Raw genomic sequence first — 16,824 nt, forward strand, 5'->3', positions numbered from 1 at the left:
ATGCAATGAAGCTTGGGGGCATGCACCTCGATTTGCGTTATTATGCTGGGGGCATGCAAACTTATCTCGAGCAGTGTTACCTCAAGGTTCAAGCTCGTTAAAAAATAAACCCGCATCGAGCATTTTTAGCACATAGTTCAAGCTCGTTAAAAAATAAACATAAGCCATGAGCAAATGTTTCCCCCCGCATTTAAGCTCGTTAAAAAATGAACTATTCACCGGTAAATAACCATTGTGAATGTAGTACTTCAGCCATTAAAGCCTTGGTCGTGTTTGCACCATCACCTCCACTTTTGCATTGGCCGATCATTCACCTCCATTTGATTGTTTACCCATTTTGAGGAACAGCTGCGAAGAGTGATTTCACTAGCCATCCTTGTAACACTGTCGTGATTGGAAAATTCCAAACCTTACCTGGAATCAGTTGCTACCCATTTTATCACTCGTTCCTCAAAAGACGAGTCTCCTTTAAGCTCTTTTCAACTGACTCGTAAAATATGAAAAGATTGCCGAGCCATTGGCCTCTCCAGCTCGTTAAAGGGATAGGAAGTGCTATCCCTCCTCTAAATTTTAATCTTTTTGGACCTGAGGGATTATTACACAAAAAGATCGAGCGCTTGTTTTGTTCGGCTCATTAAAAGTATCGAAAATTCATCCCTTTTGTATTGTTCTATAATTTTTCGGACTTAAGGGATTAGATGACGAAAAAGGAATTTTGGAGTTACCTTTACGTTCCTTTTCAGACTCTCTAAAATTGAAAAGGACCGAGTTATCTTTGTCGTTAAACTCGTTAAAAAGATTAATAGCGACAAACTTGTCTTTAGGCGAGAACGAGTTTCACTATCGCTAGGCTCGTTAAAACATAGCGATGGGTTTGCCCGAAGGGCAAATTATAGAACAAGCATATGTTATCCTCCTCAAGCTTGACAAAAATAAAGAGGTACTGGTCAGCAATGACTGGGGAAAATTGGGAAGAAAACTCAAAGAAACTTTGTTGGTAGCAAGTCGCTCTTGAACATGACACTTCCACTCCATGTCCAAGTCGGGTTGGGTTGTTTCATTCACCGGTCACATCACCATGGTCACGCCATACCATCCACATTTTGGGTTAATGCTACCAATCCATCACATCAGTGTCGCCGATATGTTCAAGAGAAGTCATTCAGAGAAATCACCTGTGTCTCACCCACTACCATACATTATACTCCATTCTTTCATGACCGCCACCCTGAACCTTATATCACCAGATCGTTTTCACCTCCATTAAAATCATTTGCTCCATTCCATGTCATTGATGTGGGATTCATTAAGGCCCTCCTGTGACGGATCACTTCTTGTCGACATCAGCTCATTATCCAAAGAAGTTGATCTAGGAACACCCCATTCAGTACTTTGAAGCTTACATGCCTCAATGGCAAGTTTCTCACTTCCGGCGACAGGTTTACATCAATGGCCTTCGACCGAAAGATTTTGTGTGGTGTTCGACGCCAAGTCCTTTATTCACACCACGTGAATTGTACTGCAGTACCTTGAGGGTCATTATCATTATCGGTGATTCCTCTCGCGCTTGTTAATAGTTTACATCATTGACTGGTAATCAAGCGATGTCTTTCCATGTTCGACTTCAGAACATTTCTCACATGGATCGACTTGTACTTTGAGTGAAGATCGGACGAGATTGAAGACCCCGGATCTAGTTTCATCCATCCGGGCTGTGATATATATTCAGGAAAATAAAGACATTAAATGTACATCATTGCTGCACAGATAATCATCCACTCAAAAGGATGATGGCTCTATCAGAATCATCAGTCTACACTCAGACGATTGTCTGTCCTATGTACATAAAAATGAATTTATAAAGCTGAGCATGGGAATGCCTGCCTCAGCTAGATCATGAAAATAGTATGAAGATAATGTATTGTATTGTATCTTATTACAGGTCTCCTCCCAGCATTGAAAGAACTTCGGATCCTCATAATAAAGCATTTCACCCGACACTAAAAGATTAATGGCCTCATACTTTAGGGGGCAACTGTTATAGACATTTTTGGGCCCTACAACCCCAAGCATGAAGTGTCCATAAACCAGGGCTCCTAAGTCCTTAAAAGTGTTGTTCTAACCCCTAAAGGAACAAGGTCAACAGATTACAGCTTCTCCAGAAGTTCTCCATGAGAAACTGCTCAGAATTGGTCAAAACAGGATCATTGCAGATGCTCCACTGGCTAAGCGCGTTGCATCTCACCCAAATACACTGTGAGGGTGCGTTGCATTTCAAAAGTCCCTTCTGTGGGGTGCGATGGGCGAGAAATGACAAATGGCAGTGTCATTTGGCGAGGTGGAGAGGCAATGGAAGCTTCCAGAATCTTCTCCTATGACACTTGCCTCACTGAATTCGACCAAGGATGAGTAAGAGGCCCTCAGTCTCCAAGTGGAAGCAAGAACTATCAGAGAGAAGACACTAATCAGATCACAAGCTGACTCATCCCCCTTACAGATATCTATATATGGATCCCTCATCCCAGAGATCCAGAGGCTGGAATTTTGCATATTGTAAGGAATTGCTGTTGGTTTTCTGAGACAAACATCAGATTGTTGGGTGATCTAAGCTTTGTTTGAGGTGAAGAGGGGCTTCTTTGCTGGGAGGTTGATGCTGGGTCGGAACAACCGGTTGTAACTCCTCTTGGCTCTTTTCTTGTTTATCAATAAAAGCTATTTGAGTTTTCCTCCATGCTTTTGTGTTATTGATGCTTGTTACATTTGTATGGTCAATTTACATCTGACCCTAGATTGTTTATGATTATAGATCCATGTCTTTGTATAGTGCTATGCTTCTGTGATCTTACAGGTACTTTGTGAAACTGGGCGTGCAAGGGAGCAGGTACCTATGGACTATCAAAGAAGAGAGGGATCAAATCAAGAGATTAGCGCAAGACAGAGGTTGGTCTTTCTGTTCCTCTCTATCTATAATTCATAAAGGAAAAACAAAAGTAGATTTTCTCTGTTTGTTTCTAAGGCAGCTGTCACACCTTAGTGGGATAGAGCAGTTCTAAATAGACACTTTTCCCTGTAACAATCTCTGAATTGACAAACACATGGTCTTAGTGGTCCCTGAACTAGATTGAGGATCACAAAGCCACTGGACTAGTAACCCCTGAATGAGACTATGGGTTGCGGTAATTCCAGATTGTGTGCCTTGGTGGGCCTAGGAATCCTTTCCAGTGAATGGCAGGATATACCGTAAAACCAAGAAGTAGATTTTCTCTCTGTTTGGTCTAGTGATCTTGGGATGGGATGCATAGTAAAGCTTGGATATTATGTCTTGGTGTAGGGCCTAGTGATCCTTGGATCAAATTGTGGATGCACGGTAAAGCCCGAGAGACTAGGAGGCACTCAAATTCCTCACGGTGTAGGCGGATAACTTTGGTGGCATCCATGTTGATTAGTGTTTTTGACGTGTTCTATGAGTCCCACATTCGTGCTTGTTATATGGCATGAGGGTGATTGACTGAAGAGAGACTTGGCTCAGCCAATCTATGGTCGGGTGGAACGTGTTAGTCCCATCTCTAGTTGGTTCATTGCATTCATTAATGCAAAATTCATTCCCTTTATTTTCATGTGTAAATGTATTGATGTATATGTGGATTTTGATGGCTGATATGTTTATGGTATTTATGTTCCTATTATGCTGGTTATATGTACATTTTATAACAACATCTATGTATGGCTCTCAGCGTGTTTTACTTGTGCATGAATGGATATTGTGTCTATCACTTAATAGATGATAACACAACAAATGACATGAGGGAACATTGATTCATAGGGATTCTCAGATAAGTAATAGATCCCTACACTCAATTATGTTGTTTACACCTGTAGGCTACATGTTGATGATGTGTTTGATGAAATGCCTGTCATGGCTAGTAGGGGTCTAGTTATGGTCTTGTTCAATTTATTTCTTTTGCATCATTGTTTCCCTGTATTTTCACTGATTCTAAGCTATCACTCCATTTTGGGTAGTGGCATGGGCTCTGGGCTTGAAAAAGTGGCTTAAATCCCGGGGTCGCTGGCACAAAATTGGTAATTTTGGTCTCTGGTCACTAGTAGGCAAGCTTGTGAGAGTGACTTTAGGTTTTTGGTCACTCCCTTGCCCATAGCATGAGAGTGACTATGGCCTAAGAGATCCATAACAACAGTGGGACCCAGGAACAGGTTGTCTGAGTGGCTGACTTGTCTCCTAAGGGTTCTGTTGATGATGTTGGATGACTGTGTGTGATGTTCCATCAATTCCACTTCCTTAAGGTCACATAGGAGGTCGAATCTAATCATAGTATCCTCTCGTCTCATGTTTACCCTGGTTGGCATGGTTACTTGGGTGGATGTGGGAGGAGGGTGTTACAGAGTGGTATTAGAGCATGGTTCAACTCTCGGAATGGATGGGCAATGTGTGTTGGTCATGCATGCATGTCAGTTGCATGTGTGTCTCTTACACTTGCATTTCATGTGCTTGTTGTATTAGCTTGATGATTGATTACGGTTGTAGTATTGTTGTTATGGAGAATTTGATATTGATTTCGTGAAATGTATATGTCATAAGTATGTGATTGGTCACATATGGATTATATGTCACTTACATGTTGATTTTATGTTGCCTACTTACATCCTTGTATGTTAGGTTACATTATTGAATACGTTGATTACATGTATCAGTCTTGTAGGTTGATTACAAGAATTGATTGCTTATGTGTGACTACATGTGTTTATGCGTAAGTGTAGTTGATTAGGCATTGCTTATGCATGTTGTTGGTTGCATGTGGTAATGTGTACAATGGAGTAATGGTTGTTGTCATGCATGAGGTCATAACATGCATTGTTGATATGGCCTTGCATTGATGACTGGACCCTAGCTAGAGTGATGTTTATGTGTTGATACATTTATTTGCATATGTCTATATGCTGTTATGATTATGTTATACATATATCACGTTGATTTGGTGATCTTGCAGACAAGGTATCCTCCCTATCTATACTAAGGTACGTCAATTTATTGTGATTTGGTTTATCTAACATATTATGCATTGCAGGAAGAAATATCAAATGGATAGCAAGATGGTTGACTACAAAGACTCTCCCTATGAATCCAAAGAGCAGTATGGTGTTGGAAATCCTTCCAATTTGGTAGTTACACTGAGGATATTAAAGGAAGAGATAAGGAGTTGTAAGGAAGATAATGACTGGATCATAGATGCATAAGAGAAGCAAGCAAAGGTTAATGCTATACTTCTTCAGAGTTTGTCAGAATTGTAGCAACAAGGGCCGCTTCAGATTAACCATGGACATGAGGATGGAACTAATGCAGCATATGGCAGTGAGCCTCCTGGTAGACATAGGTCGGATAGATCTAATACAGTGAGAGATGGCAGGTTGTTGGACACTCCAGATAGGAGGGGCGATGAGTACATGTACTATTCTAGTTTTGGTTCTGATAGACATCATGATCGTCATCGCTATCATCCTTACAGGAGGAATGATAAGGGATACTTGCCAGATGAATTCAAGAAAGAAAAACCACCTACTTTTGATGGATATGTGAAGAAGCCAGAAGATGCAGAGGCTTGGATACTTGGGATGAACAAATTCTTTGAGTTGCATGAGTACATAGATAACATGAAGGCCAAAATAGCTATCTTCAGCTTGAAAGGTAAAGTAGACATTTGGTGGGAAGATGTTAAGCAGGTCAAAGATATCAGGATGAATGACTTGAGTTGGTGGGAGTTCAAGAGGCTTTTTAGGAAGAAGTACTTTTCAGAAAGATACTACGACAGTAAGGCTAAAGAATTCTATGAGTTAAAGATGGGATCAATGATAGATGAAGAGTACACGACCAAGTTTCTGGAGCTATTGAGGTATGTACCGTATCTTACTGATGAGAAGGCTAAAGTTCAAAGATTTGTCAGTGGTTTTCCATTAGCATTTAGAGATCAGATTGAGTATGATGAGCCTTGGTCACTTGAGGAAGTCATTGGGAAATTGAATCATTGCTATGAACAGTCAAAGCGTAAGAATGAATCTCAGCATGGATGGAAGGGAAAAGAAAAAGGTAGAGGTAAATGGAAACCTAAGAGGACAAGGCCTCAAAATACAGATGGGAAAGAAAATATGGCACCACAAAAGAAGTTTAATGTAGCTAAACAGGGACATGGGTCACAACAGTAGCAACATAGAGGTGAGGGCACTGGTCAGTTGGAGTGTTGGACATGTGGTGAGGAGCACCTTAGGAGAGATTGTCCACAGCATCAGGGTGGTAGGCCTAAGATATATAGTGCAAAAGAGGCGCAAAATGATGGGGATGTTGGTTAGAGTATTCCACGTATCTATGCAACAGTGGACAACAGGCAGGCGGACACCATGCATCTATCATTGAGATGGACAATAAGCTTTGTGATCAAATTATTTCTATTTTTGATTGACCCTGGATCTAATTATAGATATGTTAGTCCTGATTCAGTGGATAAGTGTGGTTTGAGTAAGGAATTGCATGCAAAGTCTTGGTTAGTGCAGTTGGATACAGGTACAAAGAAGTGAGTTCATCATTGGGTAAGAGCTTGTGCATTTGATTTGAATGGTATGCCTACTGTAACACATATAAATGTGTTACCATTGGGATCATACAATATGTTGTTGGGCATGGAATGTTTGTATCTTGATAGAACCAAGGTAGATTGCTATGATAAATCCATTGAGTGTGTTGATGACAACAGGGAACCAAGAGTCTTGCAGGGTAAGAAGAAATCCACATCAATTAGGATGGTGACAACTATGCAAGAAAAGTGTAGCCGCAGGAAAGGGTGTGTGTTATTTGTAGTGCACATTTCTAGTGATAAGGGTAAGGAGGTTGAGGATGCAGATGTGTTGAATAGGTAACCCGTTTTGCAGCAGTTTCAGGATGTGTTTCCTGAATACATTACAAAGATGCCACCTCATAGTGATGTAGACTTTTCTATTGAGTTAGTGCCAGGGGAAACTCCAACATCAAAATCAACTTACAAGATGAGCACACCTGAGTTGGTTGAGTTAAATTTGCAGTTTAAGGAAATGTTGGATAAAGGATACATTAGGTCAAGTGTATCACCTTGGGGCACACCGATCTTGTTTGTGAGGAAGAAAGATTTTACTCTCAGATTATGCATTGATTACAAGCAGTTGAACAAAGTGACTATCAAGAACAGGTACCCTTTATAAAGGATTGATGACTTGTTCGATCAACGAAAGGGAGAGAAACAATGTTGTCAAAGATTGATCTGAGATACAGATGCCATTAGGTATGCATCAAAGAGGAGGACATTTACAAGACTGTGTTCAAGACCAAGTATGGGCATTATGAGTTTGTTGTTGTTCCATTTGGATTAACTAATTCTCTAGCTACATTTATGTGCCTGATGAATAGTATGTTGCATCTGTATTTGGATAAATTTGTTATTGTGTTCATTGATGATATACTGGTATATTCTAAAAATGAGGAAGAGCATGCCGAGCACTTAGCAATAGTATTGAGATTGTTGAGGGAGCATTAGTTATATGCTAAGCTCAACAAGTGTAGTTTCTTTCAGACTAAGGTACACTACTTGGGACATGTTGTCTCCAAGGAAGGAATTGTAGTAGATACACAGAAGATAAGGGCCATTATGGAGTGGGTAGCTCGTAAGAGTGTGGATGAGGTAAGATATTTCATGGGTCTAGCAAGCTATTACAGGAGGTTCATCAAGAACTTCTCATAAATTGCTTATCCTATCACATCATTGCAAAGGAAAGGTAAGAAGTTCGAATGGACAGAGGAGTGTGAGGCTAGCTTTGAGAATATTAAGTAGTTGTTGACACATGCACCAGTGTTACAGATTGCAGATCCAGACAAAAAGTTTGTGGTATGCACAGATGCTGGAAAGAGAGGACTTGGTGGAGTCCTTATGCAAGATGGAAAAGTGGTGTTCTATGAGTCTTGGAAACTAAACGAGCACGAGAAGAACTACCCAACACATGATCTTTAGTTGGCAGTGATCATACATGCATTAAAGATGTGGAGACACTATCTTCTTAGAAGGAGTTTTGCACTTATGAGTGATCATATTGGCTTGAGGTATTTGTTTGATCAACCGAATTTGAATGACAGGCAGGTTAGATGGTTGGCCATGATCAACGAGTTTGATTTCAATACTAGGTACATTAAAGGTAAGGAGAACAGGGTGGAAGATGCTCTCAGTGGATGGGTACAACTACATCACTTGGTAGCCATGAGCTCCTATGGGACAGACTTACAGGATAGGATATTGGAGGCAGGTCAACAAGATGTCAAGTATATGGAGATTGTGCACAGGTTGTAGCAGGGTTTTGGTATAGGTACATGTGATATTACAGGTACAGGTACGAGTGCATGTGCATGTGCATGAAGTGGTACAGGTACATGTTGCAGTATAGGTACAAGCACATGTATAGGTATAGGTATAGGTGCAGGTGCACAGGGTATGGATTATTGTCTTATAGCGGATGGATTGGTCAGGTTCCAAGACAAGATATATGTACTAGATAACAATGAGCTCAAGAAGGTGATCTTGAGGGAGTTTCATGTGAAACCTTATTCAGGTCACCCAGGTTATCAAAAGACACTGACAACAGTGAAGAGATATTATTATTGGTTGAATTTGAAGAGGGATGTAGCAAAGTTTGTGGCGAGGTGTTTCAACTATCAGTGAGTGAAAGCAGAGTGTAAACATCCAGGTGGACTGCTACAACCAATTACGATTCCAGAATGGAAATGGGAGGTTATTTCCATGGATTTCATCACAGGGTTGCCGAAGACAGTGAAACAACATGATTCCATTATGGTCATTGTGGACAGATTAACAAAGGTTGCACACTTCATTCTGGTGAAGTCTACGTTCTCAGCTAGTGATGTGGCACAGGTATTCATCAGAGATGTGGTTAGGCTGCATGGTGTTCCGAAGAATATTGTGTCAGATAGGGATGCAATGTTCACTTCCATGTTTTGGAAGGAGTTATTTGCAGGTTTGGGCATAGATTTGGCCTTCAACACAACTTATCATTCGCAGACAGATGTACAGAAAGAGAGTTCAATATGATATTAGGGGACATGTTAAGGATGTATGTGATGCATCAACAGAGGAAGTGGGAAGAGTATCTCCCTTTGGTAGAGTTCACATACAACAGCAACTATCAAGAGTCATTAAGGATGAGTCCTTTTGAGGTATTGTATGGGTGGAGTTGTAACACTCCTATCAATTGGAGTGATCTGGTTAGTAGGGTGTTGTTTGGACTAGAGATGTTGGCAAACATGGAACAGGAAATGCAAGTGATCAAGAAGAATCTAAAGGCAACACAGGATAGGGAAAAAGTTATGCAGATAGGAATAGGTTGTTTAAGGATTTCCAGGTTGGGGAATAGGTGTACTTGCACATCAAAGCGAAGAAGAGCTCCTTGCAGATTGGATCATGTGCCAAGCCGACACCACGGTTTTGTGGACCCTTTAGTATCATTGAGAGGATTAGCTAGTAGCCTATTGACTTGCATTGCTTATGACAGTGAAAGTCCATGATGTTTTCCACGTGTCTTTGCTTAAGAAGTATGTTAAGGATGCTAATCATGTGATTGAATTGTCTGTATTGCAAGTGGAACCAGATGGATAATTCTAGTCAGAGCCTCAGTGTATATTGCAGAAAAAAGTTCTCATGCTCTGGAACCGAGCAATTGAGCAAGTTAAAGTCCAATGGAAGCTCTTTGGGCCCGATGAAGCTACATGGGAGATGGCGGATCAAATGCAGGCTATGTATTCTTCCTTTTTTTCTGGTTGAGGCAAAGTAGCTTCGATATGGTGGTGTGGTATATGCTTTATGGTGGTTTGGTATATGCTTTATGGTGGTTTTACATGTGCTTTATGGTGGTTTTGTATATGATTTATGGTGGTGTTGTGGCCAGCAACAACCCCCCTTCTTATTTAGTGTTATTCCTAATACTAAATAAGTGGGGACCCTTAGCAAAAAATTTAAAAATCAAAGTAGTGTTTAAATTTTCTTTTTCAAATAAAATTACCATCATAAACTTAGGAGCCCCCCTTGAAAATCCAAAAAATCTAAGTTTTATGATAAGGTAAGACGCAAATCTTTCCTTAGGAATATCGCATCGCAAAAAGATAGCGGGATGCCTCCTTACAAGCCGAAGTTCCAATATTGCGATATCGCGATACGCGATAATATCGCATCGCATCCAGCAAATACAACTTACATGAAACACTTTAAAATTTGCCGATATGCGATATCGCCGATCGCAAATCGCATTTCGCAGAAAACAGGTTAACAAGGATTGTCATTCATAACATTCCTGCGATCTGCGATATTGCGATCTCGCGATACAGCGACAATGCGATAATGCGATATCATGAGCGACCAACTTTGCGATGTTACGATTTTGTGATATTATCATTTCGCGATGCTGCGATCTGCGATATTGCGAAGCAAATCGCAAAATCGCTCCATCGCAGATCTTTCGGGCACACTATTCAAGAAAAGTATTTTCCATAAGCTGACACCTGGTTATGCACTTTAATGCTAATAAATGAATTAGTTTCCAGTTATTAATGGAATGTGGGTGTGTGCTTATCGAAAAAATCATCTCACATAAGGTGGTATACTTGATGTGTCTGCGGCATTTAAAACTTTCCCATCACCCTTCCTTGTCATTCATTTTCGCTTCACTTGTGAATTGCAGGAATGGAGAACAGAAGCCAATACAAAGCAATACGCAGGGTAAAATGGGAAAGAAAAGCAAAGCCCCGAGCTTAGAAGAAAAAGAAATGGCACCCTTGTATACAGACACGACATGTAACAGAGACGCGGGAATTGCTACCTGGGAAGGCATGTATAATCTGCTTGAAGAGGAGAATCCCAGAGTAATGGAGGTAGTTGCTACCGCAGGCTCAAATGGTTCTTCTGAAGCATCCCTCACAGAGCTAGCTTGCTCATTCTTGCACCGGATAGCAACAAGGCCTAAAATTCTCCCATACACGGACATGGTAAAGTGGATACTGGACAGTGCAAATATCAGAAATAGACAGTTTAAGACTCAAGGTCAAGAGTTCACAGAATTATCATTTTTACAAATTTTGAACTTTATATCCGCTAGAAGGAAAAAGCGCAAAAGGCGAAAAACGCATCAAGGAAATCCGGATCAAGAAACGGAGGCAGTTTCCGATGCGTGATTAGCGCCTAGCGCTAATCGCGCATCGCTGAGAATTTTTTTTCGAAAAGGCAAACTGCTAATTGCCCAGTCACCTGCAAGCTCCGAAAATTGCAAGAAAGCGATGAGACAGGCAGATTGGAACAGAAAGCCCAAGAAAAGGCACAAGCAATCCAAGGATTAACCAGGTTGAACTGGGATTATTACTGGGCATACTTGGTAAAGCCACATAGCCAATGGATGACTGTTGAGTGCATCATCAATTCGGCCAAAAAAATGGCGCCAGCTCTCATCGATTCTGTTTTCTCAGCTCAGCTAAAAGTGGAAGTCGGCTAGCCGACTCTTCTCAAACAGATGCTACATGCGTGCGATTTCAAGGACCAAATACAGAAGTAGTTTAATTTTAGATTCAATTTTAGTTTTAATTTTGTTTTATTTTCCTGAAAAGAGGACGGTCATTTAACCGCATCCTATATTTTTGTAATAATTTATTTTTAGATTTAGTTAGTAGTATTTAAACCCTTCTCATGCATTTAGAGAAGGGTCCTGAAATTTATCAAAAACTTATCCCCAGAACATGCACTTTTGTACCCTCTGAGGAGGTTTTTATGAATGAATGGAACAGAATTTATTGATGTTTGCATTTGAAATCTGCTACTGATGTTGCACTTTTGTACTCTTAGTGGATATTTGATCAAGAAGAGATAAATAGGTGTCACTTGAAGCTCATGAGTAGGACTAGTTATAAATGGTATTTCTATCTCTTAACTATTTTTGCCTTGTGTTAGAGTGATTTTCATGTTCAGTTATTTATATATTAATGCATGAATGCCTGAGTTATCATTTGGCACTTTTTTACGGTGATAGCTATTTATTTATGCTTAGTGTATGAATAGCTTATTATGCGATAAGTTTTTCACAACTGTTTCGTCTAACTTTTTATACGAAGTGGTTCATCTTTATTGAATTCTTTTCTTATAGCAGCTGAATGATCTTTATTACCAGTTGTTGTTCCAAATCATTTTAGATTGCATAAAGGAAAGATCTCAACCCGGGTTAGTGTAGATTTAGGTATTTCTGCTTGGTAGAATATAATTTCCTTATTATTAGATTAGAATTAAAGTAGAAGTATTCCATTTAGAAACTATTAGAAACAGAAATATCCATCTTTCTCACACACACACATAAATTGGGAAACTGGTCCCATATCCCCAGTCGGACCCGCTATACCAAACGAAAAAGGAGCTGCCAACCAAGGTCCGGACTGGGCGGGTATCCCCCTTGTTGTAGACCCGATTTTTGGGGCTTCAACATATTTGGCGCTAGAAGGAGGGCCACTGAACTGTGAATGGCAAGCAAATCCGAATCTAAATACCATTCTAAGAGTAAATCGCCCTCACCATCTCCTCTGACTTCTCCATTGCATTCAGAAACCTTAAATCCAGAGTTAGAAGTCGTTGGAGCAACAGCCGCTGCTACAAACCCTGATATTTTAGAACAATCTACTATTGAACCTCCTCAAGTTGAATCTTTGATTCACAGCGTTCAACGATTTTCAATATCTCCTCAAAAGTCTGATAAATCTCAAGGCAGCGTGACTTCGCAATATAATCCTGCTCATCCTCTTACTAGGTTAAAGAGCAAAAAGTTTGGTGTTCAGCCAACTGAATTACCTCTACCTACTAGGAAGAGAGCAAGGAAGTCTCCTAAAGGATTCGATAGTGAGACTATTTCATCATCATCATCCATCTCAACCTCTTCACTGCGAAGTCAACATCCACTCCTCCACTTCAAATCATTATCCATCAACCTATTGCAACTTCCTCAACTCCTTCTCAACCATCTGGAGTCATCATATCCTCATCTTCTCAACCACAAGGATCATATTATGCACTTTCCTCTGTTAGTAGTTCAGCAATGGCCCAATCTCCATGGAATAACCCAGGGGCAGTCTTAATGCCTGCACCCTTGAGTCAGATACCGACCATCCTGAAAAATGGATGCCTAAGTTTAACCCTGAGGCAGGCATGCTAGCAGAAGAGCATATAAATAACTTTATGTTATCTATAAATCTTAATCGAGTTGTTAAGAGGATGTTGTTGTTCGACTTTTCCCCTATACTTTGCAAGGGACAACCAGATCATGGTATTTCTCGTTACCTTCTGGATCTATAACTAGTTGGGATATCTTCCAAGAACAATTCCTGACCAAGTTTGGTGACGGCAGGTCTACAGCGACACTGATCAATGACTTGTCTAATCTTAGGGCTGAGTCAAGAGAACCTATCCAAGATTTCAATTTACGTTTCAATAAAATTTTAAACAAAATTCCTACTGCTTCTCAGCCTAGTGAAGAATTGCGAAGTGAATGGTACATTACTGCTTTACCATCAAACTTAGCAATCTTTGTTGATAGGGATAACAAAACAACCTTAGTTGAAAACATGAAAGAAGCGATAACAGTAGAGAAACGTATTACGACCCTAGAAAAGAAAAACGCAATGGAAGAATGAAAATCTAAGAAGGTCTCGTTCAAAGAAGATCCCAAGAAGAAACAACTGAAAGATCCATTTGATTTAGAAGGATTACAAAAAGTTCTGAAGACCATGTCTAACAAAATGGTCGACATCAAGAAACAAGTGGCGGAAACTTCTTCTAAAAATCCATACAGGCCTTTTAAAAGAAATCCTTCAACTGATTCCAAACCCCCTAATGCTATATCAAATGCTGAGTCAGAAGAAGAAGAAGAAGAGGAAAACACTACCGAAGAGCATACCAATGAAGAAGAAGTTGTAGATTTACAAGGTATGTGGGATTTCATCCTCCCAAATGAAGAAGATCAAGAGGCATTCCCGGTTAGTACTTATATCAGAAATCAGCTTGATCCTCCTCAACCTACACCTAAGCCAAAGAGTGCAAGCTCAATGTCTAAGGATAAAGTCGCAGCCAAGAAAACATCACCTAAAGCGACTCAAACCAGCCCAGTCCAAACAGACCCATCTACTCCATCTAAACGCAAATCGTTTCGGATGAAATGGAGTATAACATCGTAGAAGATATGAAAAAGACTAGGGCCAATATTACTCTTTTTGAATTGAGCAAGTTAAAACACCAGCAGAAAGTACTTTTGAAAGAATTACACGTTGTGCCAGTTGCACCTTTACCAACTGTTGTAATCTCTCAAGCTTCTCATGATATGGGAAGACCTCCAACTAGTACGATGAATAAAGTTGATCCAAATGATATCGCATTAATTGGAGGAAGATCGAGATCGCATACTCCCCCATTTCTCCTTCCTTATGAAATTTTCAATAAAAATGTGCATAATTGCTTAGTGGATTCTGGAGCTTCATCGAATATTTTACCAAGATCAATTTGTGCAAAATTTAACGTTCAACCACAAAAATCTACTATACGCATAGTCCAATTAGATCGATCGCAAGTCGAGGTGATTGGCGAATTAAATCAGGTTACCATAAGGTTGTCATCCAACCCAAAGGTATGTCAAGTTATTTACATTTTAGTTGTTGATATTCCTGAATTTTATGGCTTAATTCTTAGTAGAGACTAGTCAGAAAAACTTCATGGACACTTTGCAATTGACTAGTCGCACATGTGGCTGCCTTATAATGGTAAAACCAACCAAATAAAAGTTGAACGCGAGCGACATCAGAAATACATAGTAACAGAACTTGAGGGAGAAAACGAACTAGTAGCATACAATTCTAACATTATTGGCAACTATTCAGTAGATTCTTTCTTAGGAAATTTTAATGCTCACACTTCACCTTACTTAGAACATTTTGTTTTGTCTCAAGTAGAAAATTTTTCTCAAACAGATAGCTCTAAATGCATTAATTTTATAGATAGTCCTGTAAATAAATCTTTGTTTTGGAAATTATTTTTTGATGGTTCTAAGTCTAACGAAGGAGAAAGAGCAGGATGCATGTTAGTAAGCCCAGAGGGAGATAAAACCATGCTAACCTGCAGACTCGAATTCGAGTGCACCAAACAATACCGCAGAATACGAAGCTCTAATCCAAGGGTTATACAAAGCAATCAGGTTAAACGTCAAATACCTGCAAGTTTTTGGAGATTCTGAAATTGTAATTAGACAGGTACATAATACTATACACTATTTATCAGGTCATTTAAAGCATTATCAATATTTAGTTCAAGTTCTTACTGAACATTTTATAGCATTTAATATTTCCTCAATTCCCAGACTCCAGAATGCTAGCGCGGACCTCTTAGCCAACGTAGCCTCCAAGCTCATTCCTTCAGAAGATTTTAGCCCTGACCGATTTTCAATTGAGTTAATTTTTAGACCATCTATCCCTGATAACATTACCAATTGGAGGATTTTCAATGACGATCCTGATATCGTGAGTTTCCTCACATCTGAAGGATCCTACACCAATCAAATAATTGACGAAGACCAACATGACCAACAATTGCAACAGGATAGTACTAACAATGATATACCTAAATTAGTAGTCAAATTAGAAGACCTTTATTATTCGAAAGATCGATTCAAAAGATCTACCAATTCAAAACTCCAAAGTTCAACTTTGAATTATGAATTAGTAAATCTAGGAATTGATGCCAAACCACAGAATATCAACCTAGGCCTTGTCCTAGCCCCTGAAGAGAAATTAGCATATATCCATCTCTTGAAACAATATGAAAGTGTCTTTGCCTGGAATTACGATGAACTCAAAAATACGACACCTCTATCATCCAACATACTATCCCAATGATTGATAATGATAAACCTGTCCAACAAAAGTTGAGAAAGATCCATCCAAATTTAGAAAATCAGATCAAAACTGAACTCGACAAGTTATTGAAAGGCAAAATAATCTTCCCGTTAGACATTCTAAATGCGTCTCCAATATGGTACCTGTTAGAAAGAAAAAACAAAGATATCAGAATCTTCATTGACTTTCGAAACCTTAACAAGGCCTACCAAAAGGATAATTTTCCTTTACCTCCCATGGAACAAATACTGCAGGAAGTTGCGGGCTTAGAATTAATGTCATTCTTGGATGGGTTCTCAGGATACAACCAAGTGCTGGTACATCCAGACGATCAATTAAAAACGACATTCAGAACTAAGTGGGGCACATACGCATATCAAAAGATTCCATTTGGTTTGATAAACGCGGGTGCCACATTTCAAAGAGCCATGGACATTGCATTCAAAGGGTTAGTTAATAAGTTAGTGGTAATCTATTTGGATGATATTGCTGTTTATTCCAAGAAACGGAACAACCATCTCAGGGATTTAAAACAAATTTTCCAACGTTGTTTTAGGTATGGAATTTCGCTTAACCCAAAAAAATCTTTTTTTTTCGCATTAAGTGAAGGAAATCTTCTAGGATTCATAGTGTCAAAATATGGAATTCACATCGATCCTGACAGAATCAAGGAAATTTCCGTAGTTCCCCACCTCACAATAAAAAATCCATGCAATATTTCCTGGCCAGATCAACTTTGTAAAGAGATTCGTCCCAGATTTTTCAAGAATCGTATCTCCTTTACAAGCCATGATTAAAAAGAACGCAAACTTTAAATGGGG

This window comes from Pinus tabuliformis, chromosome 2_2 (genome assembly GCF_031772625.1).
Source record: "Pinus tabuliformis cultivar Carrire ecotype Pingquan chromosome 2_2, CPIR1, whole genome shotgun sequence".
Lineage (NCBI taxonomy): Eukaryota > Viridiplantae > Streptophyta > Pinopsida > Pinales > Pinaceae > Pinus > Pinus tabuliformis.